This window comes from Cygnus atratus, chromosome 14, assembly GCF_013377495.2.
Source record: "Cygnus atratus isolate AKBS03 ecotype Queensland, Australia chromosome 14, CAtr_DNAZoo_HiC_assembly, whole genome shotgun sequence".
In the NCBI taxonomy this organism is placed as follows: Eukaryota; Metazoa; Chordata; class Aves; order Anseriformes; family Anatidae; genus Cygnus; species Cygnus atratus.
In genome coordinates, this window is record NC_066375.1 from 14,696,743 (window position 1) to 14,714,026 (window position 17,284).

At 43.8% G+C, this 17,284-nt stretch overlaps 1 protein-coding gene across 3 annotated transcripts in view; it reads right to left on the reverse strand.

Annotated features, from left to right (window-relative positions):
* Positions 1-17,284, reverse strand: part of KCNIP1 (potassium voltage-gated channel interacting protein 1) — a 372,180-nt gene that overhangs the window by 310,250 nt on the left and 44,646 nt on the right. The window contains exon 1 of one of the 3 annotated variants that reach the window (XM_050713580.1): positions 16,196-16,677. The exons of the other annotated variants lie outside the window; for them this stretch is intronic. The gene's annotated coding sequence lies outside the window, so the exon portion shown is untranslated. Of the gene's footprint in view, positions 1-16,195; positions 16,678-17,284 lie in introns of those variants that run through there. 3 annotated transcript variants of the gene reach the window in all.

The following is a 17,284-nucleotide window of genomic DNA, read 5'->3' on the forward strand; positions in this document are numbered from 1 at the left end:
TTCTCTGTGTTCTACAAATTCCTTTTGACTTACAATAGGCATAAAAGGACATAATTAGGGTATCTAATCTGAGAACCCTACTTGCAAGAATGGCTTGGTTTTCACTATATCATTTCTAGCATAACGTCAGTAAAGTGAAAAGTCCCACAGGTTTAAGGGTTTTGAAAACTCAAGACTTTCTCTAAGGAAAAGTATTAGTGCATGAAATTAAACTACATATAGAATTGTTCCACTTGAAATATTTAAGCATGACTCATTTTATTTGTAATAACACAGTTTCTTCAAATTTGCAGTGAAATAAATACTGCCCAGAGAACAAAAGGCATGAAAACTGCTCGACTAGGATTACTGACATCCTCTGAAGGCCCAAAGTGAAATCCAGTTTTCAAATACTTTCCAAAATGATTTGTTCACAGGTAGCTCTGGTTTCTTCAATGGCCACTCCAACTGAACCAACTTAGTATTAATAATGTAGAAAATTTGCACCTACTATTCAATTGTCAAAGATGCTTGCACTGAATTCACTGCATCTATTTGAGCCAGCACAGCTTTCTTCATTTTTCCCATGTTTCCTTGTCTTCCTCACGCCTGACTGCAGCAATACCTCAGGATGCTCCAACTTCCTGGGTTAAAGAAGAATCCCAGTACTAAAAACCCAGCCACTGCTGGAGGAAAGACGACAGTATCTAGGAAAAATATTCTCTTCTAACCTTGGAGAACAAAGACTGGCTGGCACTTGGAAGCCAAAATGCTCCTTACAAGCCCCCGGTGTCTCCATCTGCAACAACAGGAGATTTCTCAAGTTCGAGCAGAAGGTAGCTGTTCCCTCCTCAAGCAGAGTTCTCGAGGGCGCTCAATAGTAGCCTGTCTCATTTAAAGCACAATTTTGGTAGCACTGAAATATTTAATGAGGTGCCGACCACTGATTTCTGGCACACACAGGTAAGCAGTTTTTGTAAGATGCAATAACAAAACCTGTCATTTTGACAATGCAACATGTAATTTCTCTCTTGGAAATAATTTTCTCCTACATAACTATAGAAATCTCTAATTCTTGAGTCCAATAAATTATTCAAACATATATTTATCTGGGTTTTCTAAGATGCTGTAAACTGATGTGTATTGAAAAGTATATAGTAGCTCTCTATAAGCATATAGTCTCTCTCCTGTTTGTTTTTTCCGCCCAACCAGGAAGCCAGTGGTTTTCCTATAAGGTTTGCCTGTACAAAACTACAGATGGTTAGAAGCGATGCTCTGCAGCCAAAGTTGGCCACGAGCTCAGCATACAAACCTGCTGTACAGAAGGCATTCATTCTCTCTGCATTTCAGCTCCTGGAGTAAATCTAATAATGCTTCCACTTTCCCATCTGCTGTCTTCTGAGATTTATTTTCTGAAAACTGTAAACATCCAGCATGCCACTGTCCGCAACAGTGGGGCTACCCCAATAAACGCATGAATGAGCCGTGTCTGTAGCGCATGTGCAGTACACAGCTGAGAAGCAGGTTAATTGCCTAACGCAAAGCCCAGGGCTGCTCTAAGTGCTGCAGGCACAACGGAAGACCCAGTGCTGTTCACGGGCAGCCCGAGCAAGCTGGCAGCACAGTGCGGTGCTTCCCCATCCTGCAGGGCTCAACACAGACGAGGAGCTCTGAGGAACAGCTCCAGTAGCTAATCCAATTGCACTCTTGCGGGAGGGAGAGCAGCTTCTTACTTGCTGCCCCAATTTGCACACCGACATAGCACCAGGTCCGTGTTCACAGGAAAGTTTCACGCAGCAGCCCCAAACCTGTACTTGAAAGCTACAGCATTTTACCGTGGTATGCCAAATGCATAGCCATGAATCCTGAAAGTTTATCCACATTTGCATAACTTGTAAAATACTTCAGATGACTTGTACTATTAAAAACAATTGTTTTACTAGGTGAGGTTTTAAAACTATGGTATTACAGATCTACACACAGAAGAATTTCTCTCTACCAGTAAAAGGATCTTGAATGACATGGTAGCTAAATATTCGGGAAAGAAAATGCTTCAATAAAACATGTGATACCTCACTCTGGAGTTGTAGCATTGACAGAGCGTAATCTACAGTTATCAATATTAATGAAAATTAGCACTGAGTAGTCAAGGGCATCCACTCGAAGGTTAAAAGAGTTTGCTGTTTTTTTCCCCCATGAACGCATTACAGCCCACACTCTTTCTCCTGGGACCAAACTGGAAACTTATGATAAAAGTACTTGTTTCAAATACCCAAGCCAATATAACCCAGGAAAAGAAAAGCGACAATTTTACTGAGTTCCACAGCCTTCAATAACAAGTTCTTTAGAAACCTCAGCAGCTAATGCAGGCTAAAACATAAATCTTCATTTGAAAGAGGCAGACTGCTGCTGCGAGCACAGAATAATATTTGGCAAACGTAAGCTCCCTCTCTCGTAGCAAGGCACAGGGTGGATCTGGACGAGGCATCCGGCACCTCGGTGGCATCAGCCTCTGTCCTGCCTCAGCCAAATCGCATCATTCACCAGCAAATGACATAGCACAGCAACACGTAGTTCAGGGGAGCTTCTGCTCTCTTTGTGCAGGTGAGAAAGGATCCTACAGCTATGGTGATCCAAGAACACCTAACCATTTTTTCCCCTGATAAACTTTTCACACAGTAGAATCCATTAAAGGAAAAAAAAATAGAGAGACCGAAGCTCACAACTCCTCCATTTGCTTGCTAATGTTCAGATAAGATACAGATGTGTGTGATGCAATGGTGTCCTCCCTTGGCAAGGGCCAGGAGAAACAGGCGCGTCGCTAACACCAAGCTGGATGCCCGGCGGGTTCCTAAGCACTTTCCAGGGGTCTGCATGCAGCTGGGCTCTCCAACAACATAGCTCCCATCAGGAAATATTTCCTCACAGCAAATACTTCTGCAAGCAGCACTGCAAATTCAACACGTTCACCCCTGGTGGAACAGCCTGAGCCTCACTGTGTTTGCTGGAGCTGCAGCCTTCCCTTCTGCAGCAGCCTCCATCCAGCTCTGGAAATAAAGGTGCTTCAGGTGTCTACTCATGGCACATAAAGTGGGTCGGGGGGCAAGGAAAATGAAGGAAAAGACTGCTTCTACCAGCAGGAAGGTGCACAAAGCGACTCAGAAAGGCATCACTCAGAGTACGCCCACTGCCCAGGGAGCCCCTTGGGAGGCTGAGCCCAGCTCTGCTCAGGGCGACCGCAGGGCCCGGCACTACTGCGGCTGCCCTGCGAGCACCCGGCTGGGCTGGGGATCCCTGCTGAAGCCAAGAGATCCCAAGATGGGATCAGCGGAACGGGGCATGCTGCTTGGATTGCAGCTGTTCTAGGACAACGGAAAATTGCGTGACTTTGGGTGAGCAGCATCAAAACTACAGACTGAGCAGTCCTGCTGGCATGCTGCAGCTGTGGGTTTTAGAGCTGGTCATTTCCTCCCTTATAATTGTTATTCAGACAGATAAAAGCTACTCATTTATTAATTAAAGGATTCCTGTTATTGCTGCCTGACACACAGGTCTATTCTCTCACATCTACCTACACACACTTGGCATAAAAAAGCTTTACCCGAGTACCTGAAAGACAAAGTAAATTCCCATTTCCCAACTGGTGTGCAAGGCACCAGGACGATTCCCCGACCTCACAGGGAGCACTGCCTCTTGGTGGGGAAAAAAACTCAGGGTGGAGAAGGACCTAGTGCACAGAGTCCCTGAGGCAGGGCTCACATTCAGCTTCCTCTCCACTTGCCCTTCCTGGTCTCCTTGTGTCAGCCAGCAAGAGGAGCAGGGTTGCTAGCCACCTCCTTCCTAAAGGGCTTAGGAAAACACCAAAAAAAGCAGCTGAGCAGCCTGATGAGTGGTGATTGCGACTCATTTTCCACCACTCTGAGCTATAGATGCATTTAGGCAGACCACCGTAACTGAAGGTAAGGGAGCGTTTTCATGTATTTTTCTCTGCACCCCCCTTCTTACAGATCCTGTTCCCAAGAACCCCAAATTCCAGGGGGATTTCAGCCTGAGCAGAGCCAGTAGCGGGTTCAGCAGCAGTCACTGCAGGTCTGGAGGGGACAGACCCCAGCATCACCTTCCAGGAGGGCAGGGAGAAGGCAGGGCTACGCTGCTTCTCCTCCCTCACCTGCAAGCCACCCACAGGATGTACAACCTGGTACAACTACGTCTTCCATGTAGAGCGTGTTTAAAGAAAGAAAACCACCACAAGCAGCATTGTGACTGATGACCCTGTTACCCACCAGTGGGTGTTATTAAGCAGAGCACACTGTCCCCCTGGTTTCCTGACTGAAGCAAGAATCACAGAATCATCTAGGTAGGAAGAGACCTCCAAGATCACCTAGTCCAACCTCTGACCTAACACTACCAAGTCCTCCACTAAACCATATCACTAAGCTCTACATCTAAACGTCTTTTAAAGACCTCCAGGGATGGTGACTCAATCACTTCCCTGGGCAGCCCATTCCAATGCCTAGCAACCCTTTCGGTAAAGAAGTTCTTCCTAATATCCAACCTAAACCTCCCCTGGTGCAGCTTTAGCCCATTCCCCCTCATCCTGTCACCAGGCACGTGGGAGAACAGACCAACCCCCACCTCGCTACAGCCTCCTTTAAGGCGATAAGGTCACCCCTGAGCCTCCTCTTCTCCAGGCTGAACAACCCCAGCTCCCTCAGCCACTCCTCCTAAGACTTGTTCTCCAGACCCCTCACCAGCTTCGTTGCCCTTCTCTGGACTCGCTCGAGCACCTCCATGTCCTTCTTGTAGTGAGGGGCCCAAAACTGAACACAGTACTCGAGGTGCGGCCTCACCAGAGCTGAGTACAGGGGGACAATCACTTCCCTAGCCCTGCTGGCCACACTGTTTCTTAGGCAAGCCAGGAAGCTGTTGGCCTTCCTGGCCACAGAACCCTGTGGAGAAGATTTTTGCTGGGCTACCCAACAGAGCTGGGACCAAGCACCCGGACATGAGCTCACCTCACTGCTGGCCCCAGCAAACGACCTGGCATGAGTCACTTGCTCCCACGCACGGACCACACACGCACCTGAGCAGCAGAGGTGGCAGCAGTGAACACAGTGCACACAGGCTCACCGGAGCAACCTGCACTCCGCATTGGCCCTGCAACAACAGCACAGAGACAAAGGACAACTGGAGATGGGCTCACGAAGACAGTGCCACTTCCTCAAGGAACCTAGCCCTGGGTCACTGAAGCCCACATAACAGCATCTTCTCCACTAATCGTCCTGGCTGGTACCCCTATCATGCTGTGCTTGTGTCTTCTGCTGCAAACAAATGCAGTTATACAGAACAAGCCGAACCAATGTAATAAAAATAGCTAGAAAGCTCAAAAACAAAGAAATGAAGTTAAATACATTAAGTGAACGCCCTTTTGATGTTTTACTCGAAGGCATTGATCTGTTTGCTACTAATACAGATATACTGCCGCATGCAAAGGCATGTGGTTTGGTGACATTTCGAAAGAAAAATATTTGAAGTGCAAAAGAAAGATTATCTTCACATGCCTTAGATATGAGCAGACAGAAGTGTAAATAAGCAATGATAAAATTTGCAAACAATGTCTCAGGGTACTAACACAGACCTGTAGCTGAGCACTCACTTGGCACTTCTCTGTAATAAACTAAAAAAGCAGGCGACCCTTTCAAATATCATTTGAGATTTACTGTTTTAAGTTACTACTCAGTGTTTTAATGCACGCTAAAGCCAAGTTTTTGAAAAGCACAAGAGTACACACAAGTTTTTTTTAATGCTTTCACTGTCTGGTAAAAAGTAGTCACATTGTAATGGGTAAACACAGCTCCATAAAGCAGTACCACTGAAATCATTTACAGCATCCTCCAGATTTGCATGCTTTCCTACACATAACTCTTAATGCATACAAAATTACACCTTCAATTATAGCTGCTGTTCAACAACTCCTTGGTTTAACATTAAGTAAGAAGTCAATTTATAGCATCGAATGCAAAATTTCAACAGAAGCTTCGAGTCTGGGCAACAGACTCTCCGGATGGTTAAGAATGCTGCAATCTGAGACCGAGACAAAAAACGCTTGGATTTTAAAGCTTGTTTCCTGGTTATTTGCACTTTCTTGCATCCAAGCAGCAACATTTCCTTGTGGCTTCAGTTTTAACTTCCGTTGACACCTAGCTTTATTCCCCAGTTGCCATGCACAGTACTATTCCATAATATCAAGATTTCATCTGAACTACTTGAAAGAATTCATTTAGTTCAAGGCAGTACAGTCACACTTAGGCTTCCATTCACCTCTCTAATTTTTATTCAAAGTATTTTTTTATCCATCTCAATTACTGCATGCATATTTCAGCAGAGACAGTGTTTTAAAGCCTCTGAACACAGAGATGTAAACTAATTTAGCCTGCATTATACCACTGATGTAATACTAAAACCTGAACACTTCCTTTTTACAGAACTGAGATACTGATTTAAAAGACGCTCAAACATAATGGTACACACCAATAAGATTAAAATTAAATTATAACTGAGTAAATATTTAAAAGGATATTTATGAGGCTCGCTGCTCAATTATGTACATCAGAGCTTCAGAGCAACACACTTTAATGGAGGTTTGTGCCCACAAACTGACAACTAGCCTATAGCTGAGGAACGAGTACATTCCCACAAGAAAATAATTAAAAAAACTCATGTTGCTCATTTTTCCACTCAGTGTGAGGCTGATCAGCAAAAAACAAGCTCAGTGCTTTAATAATTTTTTACCTTTGACACTTGTTTTAGAAGCAGAGTTAATCTATTTATTTTACATTTGGCTTGTTTCCTTGCACCAATATAAAATGCAATTTGTAAATATAAAAAATTCATACACAAAAACTAATTGTTAAAAAATTGTATTAAGCCTGAAAGCATTAATTCCGGACTTCAGTCGCTCAGCACGAGAGCAGTAGATGGTGCCTCCTTTTCAATTCTTTGAAATGTGCGAAGGAGCAGGAGCACATCTGGGCAATCCAGCCAAGTTGTTGGTTCGAACACCATGCAGACACATCACAGAACCACTGAATCTCCGAGTGGGAAGGGACCCACGAGGGTCACTGAGTCCAGCTCCTGAGTCCTCAAAGTATCACCCAAAAAAATCAGACCGTGTGTCTGAGATCATTGTCCAAACACTTCTTGAACTCTAATAGAATAAAGACTCAAAGGCAAACGCTTTAAAATTATTACTTAGGACACAAAAATTATTCTAGATTTTTTGATCAAAAAAAAGCTGGCATTTTTTATTTTTATGACAGAATAAACACAAAAATCTTGTCTATTTTTCAGATGAGGCTGTACATATTCTTCCTCGCTTTATTTTCGGTCACCGTGCCTGACTCCCGAAGTAGTGTCCATTCGCACCGCCCCTGTCCCAGACACCATGATACCTTGGCACCCACCAGGCTTCCCATGCAAAGGCCTGGCAAGGCCAGCCTCACGTTTTGTGCCTGTAGGAGCCCACGTCTGTGCATTTCTCACCAATTAAGGCAGACTAGCTGAAATGGGTGCAGAAGAGCAAGACAGATTTTGCCCAAAGGCCTCCCCAGCTCTGCCCCTAATGGCAGGCGTTCATACCAGGCCATGCCGCAGGGCCCGACTCGCCGAGGAGGCCCTGGAGCCGCAGGCCACACGCTCCTGGTGCCTGTACATCTTCACAGTGGTGTTTCAACACATTTTACCGACAGCAATTTCCTCCTACAAGGAGGGGCTGTGGGGCTGTTGCTAGACATGCTAAGGAGAAAGCCAACACCAGACAGACCCAGGAGCTGGTTTGTCCTTCATCTCCTAAAGACGACAAAGCACATGCACAGCTTGCTTCCCAGAGCAGCACTGGGTGCTGAAGAGTCTCTGATCCAAGCACATGAAGGCAGGTGAAAGCCAGGATAATATTCCTTTTCCTTTCTACAGAGGTTAATCCTGCTACCAGGAAGCCTGGCTTCAGAGCAGGCCTGGATTCCTGTTTGACAGGGCCTGAGCAAGACGGAGGTTTTTGTTAGCCAGTCAGGTGAGGGGTATGCACACATTCTGCAATGTAAGACAAGGAGAGTGGTTCTGACATCTCACTGGAACTCTCACACAACAGAGGATGAATTTATCTGGACAATTTTGACAGATTAATGCCACGTCTTCTATGTAAGAACAGCCCAATACATTTACACTATCCTTTTTGTCTCCAGCACCGTGTTGATGGCTCAGATAATATATTCTGCCAGTTCTCTGTTTATTTTTCCAACACTTAACCAGCCAGACTGCTGGACCTCATTGCCTCGTGACATCCTTCATTGCTGGAAAACTGGGTGAGGGAATAACCAACCAAACACAAAACACACATAAAAAAAAAAACCACCACTGTTTTGCCTCTTTTGAAGCATGAGTGGAGGTTCCACCTGGTTCCATCACCTGCCAGGACACCCAGCTGAAAGACATGTTTGTGTCTTATACACTTGGCTGGTCACATTGCTGTGTCAAGCCTGCCGCAAGTTACCTTCGTTCCTACCAACACCTGTACAACTACCACAGGAGACAACAACAGCCTTGTTCTCATTATTTTATAACTTTTGAAGGTGGATATATACTAAATTTATGTTTTATTTCATAACTTTCATTTCTAACAGCACATGCTTTAATATTGCTTAGGACAGTAAATTTTCCCAACATACACAGAATCTCAAATTGATCCTGTTGAAAGTACCTGAATAAGAAAATAACTGTACATCATACATAACATACTTGGATGTCCATGTGCTTACTAGAATACTAATATTAGAAAAAAAGGGAATAAATGAAACTTTATTATCATCATCTTTGTGAAGGATTGTCCTTGCTTGGAGTCCTGGGAACTCTTGAGTAAGCTCATAATCCTCTCAATATTATCTGTGTGCACGTGGAAAAGACACTCATCCTTTACCAATTCTGACATCCAGATTTTTTTCCTTTAATAAATATTCATCATTATTTCCTTCACTTCTTTTAACTAGTGACTGGGTTTCTCAACCCAAATCCCCAACGAAACTATGACACTTTCTTAGGATGTTCAGTCCCACAGCACACTGCCACCACTCTAGATATTTCGATTTCGTGTTGCTTGCTGCTCTTCCTGCCCTGCCAGCAGCTGCAAGCAGGCACGACATGGCACAGCCTTTGGAGGTCTGCTTCCTGAGAAACCAGGCAACAGCACTGCCACGTTAGCCATCGTCTTCTTTCCTGATTAAAAAGCCCTGCAACCCCACAGAGCTAAGCAACCGGGCACAGCACCTCCCTGATGCCGCTGTGCTGTTCCAGTTGTGAGGCAAAGCAAGCTACAGCTGACACAGGTTTTGCAGCTGCCCCACTGCACCAGGGGCATCTCAGGTCGGGAGCAACAGCTCCTTGCTTGTGGGCAATCCATTGCCATTCAGCGATCTCCAGTATTTGTAACAGTCAATGAAATTTAAAAACTGAAGGCCAGGTGAAGTAAAATCTAATGCTTCCCAGACCATACAGCTTGTTGGGTAAAATGGAAGACCACAGATGGGTGGCCTGCAATCATTAAATACTACTATTCCTAAAACACAGAGAGCCATATTTTGGCATAAAGAATAGCATTGCTTGTATGAAGCAAAATCAGCCAAGTTCAACTCCAAAACAAAAGACAATGGGATGGACACCCCACCACGCTGAGAGCTCGGCCGCTGTGCGCAGGCACACACTGGTCGCCCTCACCACCCTCTGCAGCTGGGACCCCTCCGTGTCCTGCTCAACTCCCTCAGCCCCGCTCATCGCTTAGCGTTATGCTTCCTTTCTACCAACTCATCTGCTGACTTTTCTCTCTGCTTAAAAAGGACAGAAGAAAGCTAGGCATGTTTTCCCATACGTAGATACTGACAAATACACCTCGCTGCAGAAAGATCTTTTTTTTGCTCCTTTTGATCCTCAGTAGGTAAATTGTTCTTAGAAATAAAGTGCCAATGTAATTAGATGAGACTAATTTTGGAAGTGCGGGCTACTTTACTGAAAAATCTTTCTCAAGTAACACAGGTAGTTAAAATAACAGCAATTAAATTCGTGTGAACCAAATCAGAGAGCTCAAGCTTAAAAAATGCAAGTCAAAATATTCAACAACTTTGTTATACAGGCAAGTATTATCTACTCAATTCAGAGGCTAACCTAGCTTCAGTGTTAAAAGCTGTAAATTTTGCAGTTCCAGATCAGTGAGCAACATCTGACTACAAGAAACTGTGCAGGTTTTTCCTCTTTAAGATGTTTTTGGTTTGAAACGCCTTGTCAGAGAGGCTGTAACAAGATTCCCAAGATTTGAGAGAGCAAACAATTTCTGCATCTCCTTTGTGCTGAAAGGACCTGGTGCTTTCACAGAATAACTTGGCTCCTTACTTATATCTACACCGAATACAAATTGTCACATAAAAGTCCAAATTGTGGGGATTAAAGAAATAAGAATTTCACAAAAGTGTTACATGGAGCAGCCTGCTTAGGGAGGCGCAGTCTCAAAACAATATGACAAAGAACGTCTCCCACGTGGAAACATGAGTAGTGTAATAAGAAAACCAAGAACAAAACAGAATAAACTAATGTGAGATCTGCAGAGTGCAGCAGGTGTTTACACATCTAAGACTGATTTTGTGTCATTGGTATCCATTAAAAAGAGGCACAGTGCTCTTTGCGGAGGATGTGTTACCAGAAAACAATCCCCAGGCAGTGCGAAGAAACGTTTGCTGATTTCAGAAGAGGAAGAAAAAATGCAAGAGAAGGGGAGGCAGGGGGAAAGGAGGAAAACAATGCCAACAGAAACAACACTAAGTTCTCTCTCGGCATTCTTATGGAAAAGGTAGCTGCAATACCAGACAATAATTCTGATTAATATTAAACGTGCAACTTTCACGAGCAAGCTTCTTGAGCTTAACTGACAGGCAAATTCATCTTAGTAATAAAAAGGTCTATACATCACTTCCTGAAAACTGCTGAAATTTGAAAGCAGCTTCTTCAAATTAACATCAATTAGTGACCATAAATAATTAAATAGTAAAACAAATTATGGGCCAAGTCTCCGCAGACTCCGTTTTGCACTGACGGACCAAAGATCTTTAAAACCAGTTTAATGTAAAGAACTTCAGAGTCCCTTTTTTCCTTCATTTCTGAAGAGAGCAATGGCAGAGAATAAAAATTGTATGCATGCTCAACTGCTGCATTTCAGCAAAAAGGAGTTTCACAAGTACAAGTTTCAGAAGTACAGCTGCCCTGCACTGAGGCTAATAACTTAAGCACAACAAATGGGTTAAAAACACAATCATGAAAAAACGTTCCCAGTTTTGTGGAGCTGTTCCACAGATCCTGCTCCATCCTAAAGGCTCTTTCCAACCACCTCCACCATCTCAGAAGAAACCAGAAACGAAAATTTTGCTGACCGCAGCCCGCGTGGGCAGCCCTTTCTGTGCTGGAGGCCAGGAGGAGTACCACCTACCACCCCAACGAGTGCTAATGTCCCCACTGCCTAAAACTGCACCAGGTCATCAAGGCAAGCCAAGACTCTGAGCAGCCTTCAGCGGGATCGCACCACCTCCAGCTCATTAGACATTCCTCGAGCATCTGAGAGCCTGGGATGAATGCAATTTTTGTTATATAAGGGTTTCTGGGGAATTTTCCCTGCCAGCACAACCTCATAGCTTAGCATCCTCGGCACAAAAAGTCACAGCTACCGACTAATCCTGTTCACTGCAAATCATATTTATACAACATTTACACCATCTTCCCCTCCTCCCAATCAATGTATTTACAAAAGGAAAGTAAGGAGGTATCTGTACTATGCTAGAACTCATACAGCTCCAGCCAAACCAATCCATCCTCTTGTACGCTCTCTTCTGTAACATCCTTTATGTAATAAGTTTTCAAAGATTAAAGAGTACTTTTATTTAAAAAAAAAAAAGAATACAAGCACCATGGACTCTGATCTTCTGCAGTGCAAGCTGTCACCAAGTACCTGGAATCCTTCACCGCTGGTAAATCCCCCCTTTCAGCTGAGGACCAGAGCTGCTAATCCCTGACATCAAGGCAAACGCATTCACCCCGGTGATAGGAGCCAACCAGCTTTAAAGACCCCATAACCAACTCAAGTGACCGTGACAGTAATTTATAATCCTAGTGGCACAGATTCATTTAGCAGCCCAGGTGGCAAGGGGCAAAGAACAATTTCTGTGTTTTTTTTTTGTTTGGTTGTTTGTTTTCCCCATATTTAAACCCATTTTTAAGGGACAGCAAGTATCAGTGTAATACAGATAAGATACCTGAAGTCTTGGCTGTGTTCACAGAAACATACTGTGCTTCCCAAATCCAAAAGGCTCTGTGCTACTCTAAATACAAAATACCAAATATAAGCAGATATCCTAATTTTCCTATAGTGGTTGCCAGTGTCTGTGCATTTTCCTCATCCTACCTTACTTTTTAAGCCACTTAGGATGTGCCCTTCTTAATCATTGATAAAATACCATCAACATCCCTCAGCAAACCTAGTATTTTGATTTCCTGCTTCATCCTCATGAAAGAAGCTATTTTGGCCCAGTAAATTTCAACCTGCAAGTCAAGAATATGCCTACAAAACAGGAGGAATTCAAAACTGGGGTCACAGTTTCTCAGGAAAGAATTTGAAACAGTAAGTGTGGAAAAAAAAAGATTTTCATAAAGTAGTGTTTTGCTATCTGCACTTTGGAAAAAAACACACAGAGTATTCACAAAACTCAGATTTTTGTCCTAAATAGGTTTTAAACACGCAGCTTTACTATTTCCTCAAAAATAATACAGATCTTTTAAACAGACAGTGTAAACCTAAATATCAGTTAGGATTTGCTACTAGCAGACATCTGTACAAGAGACCAGTCCCATTCACTGTGAACAAAGATTTTATCTCCAGTTAACCACAGGTTATCCTCAAAACTGGGTTCCCTTGTTCAGCTGAGGGTACCTGGCAATAGCTGTGCTTATCCTGCCGTTACAGAGGCCACATGGGTAACAGACAGACTCTCCACCAGCTTACTTAGCAGGCAGTGTGCTTTGCAATTGAAGCAATTAATGAGAGAAGCCAAATTCAAAAGGTTCAACAAATCAAGACAATTCCTGATTTCACACTGCTGCCCCCATTTCAGACTCCAGATAAACCCGACAGGCCCAACATGTCCCAGAAGGTTTAGCTCTGTGGCACAGCAGAAGCAGAGAAGGATCAGGTACACGCACTAAGCCCTGGACCAGATGGAGTGATGGATGACAAAGAAGTTTTTAAGTATTTCAGCTCCTTATCTACCTCTTTGCAGTATACTGGGGAATAAAAATCAAAAAAGCATCCATTTCCAAAAGCCGTTCGCAGGCTTAGAGATAAGCAAAGCTCAGTGAGGGGTGTGATCTGAACACGTACTTATGGAAACATCGGCTTTCAACAGTGTCTTATGACAAATTTTGATTCCTGTTACTAATCTTCCTAGCCAGATATCATCCCCACAGAGTCCTGATTACTGCGCTCCACAGCTGTCACAGGCATGAAAAAGGAAGCACGAATACTGTTGTTCATTTCTTCTGATCTTCCCTATCATCCTCTATTTCCCTCTCTAAGTAAACTCTTTTCTCATAATTTTTCTTCTTTCCTGTTGTTCTTTTTCCATTGGTCTTCTTTCTGTTTCTTGGTAGAATAGACAGTGGTCGTAATGACATAGCAGAAAAACACTTGCATCAAAAACATGCTTTGGCCATTCCAGCTCCCCTATAGCAACAAGTCCTAGCAGTCAAATTCAGCACGGCAAGTGTTCATCCACCCTCACAGATAAATACTTAAAAACAATCTATCATTAGAGACACCACAATCCACAAAGGAAAGAAAAAAAAAAAGCCCCTAAACATGGCTGCCAGCAGAAGACAGCAACCATGTGCCCTGGTTTGAAGCCTGTTGTCATCAGAGAGAGGAGGCGGCTGAGCAGCACCCACACATACATTATTCCAGTATGGAAGCCATCCTTCACCTCTCGGGTTTAGATTCTGCAGACTAATGCTCTTTGGGTTTAAGACATTTGATATTAGAGAAAGGCATCGCAGCACATTTACTTGGAAGCCTTCACACAAGACTACCGGCAGGCTCAGAGGGCATAGCACGCACCAGCAACATCTCAGGCCTGCCCTGGAGCCATCACCTCTTTTACAACTTGAGCACATGTATTTTTTTTGTTGAACTACTATGCTAAATGTAAGACCATCTTCCACATGCTGATACCTTTTGTCTGCAAAGGGTGTTGCTTCTCAAAATTCTCTAGGCCTTATTACCCTATGCCAAAAGCACCAATTCTTGCTGTCTCTCACAAGCCTGTTTCTGGTGTTTTCAGCATCCCCCTAAAATGCTGTATGAAGCAGTGGGTGCTGGAGATCTCACACTGTTTTCAGTCAAGATAATTTCAAGAAGCATCACAAGCTTTGGTCTATTTTCACTTGGGCCACTGTCGCCAGGAAAAGCATCACTCTTTCCTCCACTTCTCCTTCCCTTTTTAAAAACTGACCACTCTTCAGAACTGCAGCAAAACAACAGCAGTTCAAAGTCATTACGCATGTCACATGGGCAAGGCCTGAAGATGTTAAAGGACGTCAGAAAAAGCCAGCCAGCTGACAGTAAACAGCAACCTTGACTCCTGAGGTGGTAAGTGGGGGAAGACTCTGCTGGAGGGACTCAAAAGACTGACTTCAGTCTTAGAAGCAAGTCCAAAAGGCTCAGTGTGAATCTCCAGAAGGCTGCAATGTGAAAAACATGAGAGAAGACTACAGGAAGCCAGGATTTTTAGTGCAAAGCACACCACCTGTTTTGCCCCACAGATATGTCTGGCAGAGACCTCTCTTTGAGCTTGTAAGCCTAGTATTGGTGAATTTAAAGCTGAAGCAGTTAACTGCATCTGTCTGCCTGCCAACGCTTTGAAGAAGCCTTACCTTGTACACGCAAAGAGAAAAATAGGAGGAATTAGAAAACACTCCTCTTTCAGAGCACCTGCTGAGGGCACACGCTATTTTCTCAGCACCCACGCTCTCAGTAGAACATGAGGAAACTGGAAGGGGCTCTGATGCATCCCATGGTGACATAACACAGGCCAACGAGGCAATATGTCAGGGCAGCAGGATGCCGCACCGTCACGAGGCCTTGGCATGCACGGGGTTCTGGTCCTTGTGCCATTTCCCCTCCCAAACACCAACCCAAGGAACACAGCCAGAGTCCAGCTTTTTAACAGTTTAGATACATTTGCTTTTTGGTCTGTGAAAGAAAGCTGTGGGGCATCATATGAGAAACTCATGCCATTTTCTTATTTTAGGCATCAAAGTGGTCTCACCAGGTGAACAACATGCAGACAGGTGCTGCAGGCTCTGAACTATGAGCACAAATTGTAACTGTCTTTTTATCCAAGTTTCAATTATATTCATTTATGGATCATTTTGCCAACTTGCACTTGGCTCTAAAATCCTACAAGAAGTTTGCAAACCCTGCAAAATCTCTGCTAAAAGTCTCTCGCCTGTTCCCAAGGATAGACACCTGCCAGTATGCCCAGACTTTGAAGAGGTTTTGGCTAGCATGTCCGGAGTTATTTCCAAAATATTTTACTGAAGAAACTATGGAGATGTTCCCACATGCAGCTGTTACCCTGGCATAATTACCCTTGCAGAAACTGCTCTTGTGAATTCAACTGCAAGACATAAAACACTTGATGCAAAGGGCACCTTATACACACAGCTATTTTGTATGTGGCAAAAAGGACGATCATACACAGGAAGCTCACACTACTTCTTGCACCTACCGTGTCAGCGCTAGCAATCCATACGTAAGCTTTTTGGAGAGCATCGGCATCACAGGCAGGGTGGGGGAAGTAACATAAATATATTATTGGCTCTCATTTCCATAACGAGCCTGATTAGCCTCCAACAATTACTGTATCAGTAATACCCGATGATAATTTTCAGTACGAGAACCTCATTACCTCCCACAGAAAAACAGACAGCAGCCTTCTTTTATCTTGTCAGGGGGAACCTGGGCACTGGGGCCAAATCCTAACCACATATACGAATTATCTCATTGTACACCAGATGCACTTGGTCTGTCCCCTCCCATTCACTACCCTTTGAGCTTCTCTGTAAGTCAGAAAGTTACCCGTACTCAGCTGGAGAAAAGACGCTGCAGACACTGATCTACTGGAGCACTGGCTTGGTTCCCCCAGTTTCTCTTAGCCACTTTTCAGCAAACCAGGCACTGCAAGAAATATTGCAGCTACAGATTCTTCTTTTTGTCAGAATCCCGCTTTAGCTGATCACACCAAGTTTCAAATAATCCCGCTGAAGGTCTGCGCAGGCTGTCAGCACAACTCCTGCTGCCACTGAAGCCAAGTTGTGAAAGTTCCAGTTGGTCGAGTCCAGGGAGACTAACATTCTGCTTTACACGTAGTATTCGTCCACCCTTATAGATGAATGCTTAAAAACAATCCAACTATCATTAGAGACACCACCACCCACCAAAATAAAAATCAGGAGCACTGTCTTGAGGGTTGGTTCAAAGCTTACCACAGCAGCACCCCCATTCACACGCTTTCCCCATGGATACTGCAGTGCTTCTTAACTGGTGGCACACAAAGTTCAGGCAGCAGTTTTTACCCTTTTTTGAAAAGAAGCTCTTTCACTTGAAAATCGAATGAGAAAAGCAGCAGACTGAAAGAACCTGAGGGAGATAAAATAATTTCGCTTAGAACAATGAAATCCAAGGGGAACGCAGAACTGCTGAGCAAGTACAAAGGGAGATAACAAAGATTAAACCTCGCCACTGTTTGTGCCCTAAAGTAGCGAGCCATAACATTTCATCAAGAGGCTTTCGAATCCTGTAAAATGTTTCAGAAGTTCCCAGTAAAGTGCATAGCACTGTTAATGAAGCTCACTAATGAAGGGCTAGAGTTTATAAGCTCAGTTTCCACCCAAAATGAGACCAGTAAAAATTTAACATAAAATTTTGTGTTTTCCTAAGTCATTGTTAGGCTCCATTGATAATTAGCCATGTACAAACACTTGATAATTTAGTGTGCAGGCTGAAAAAATATATTTGATTTGGATTTATTTGCCAAGCCCAAACAAAAAAAGAATATTTTTCTTAATTCAAAGCAAAGTTTTGGACAGGGGCCTTGCAGGTTCACCTCCCAAGTCCACACACATCCTCCTATTCCCTTCAGTTTTACAACATGACAGACAAGCACCT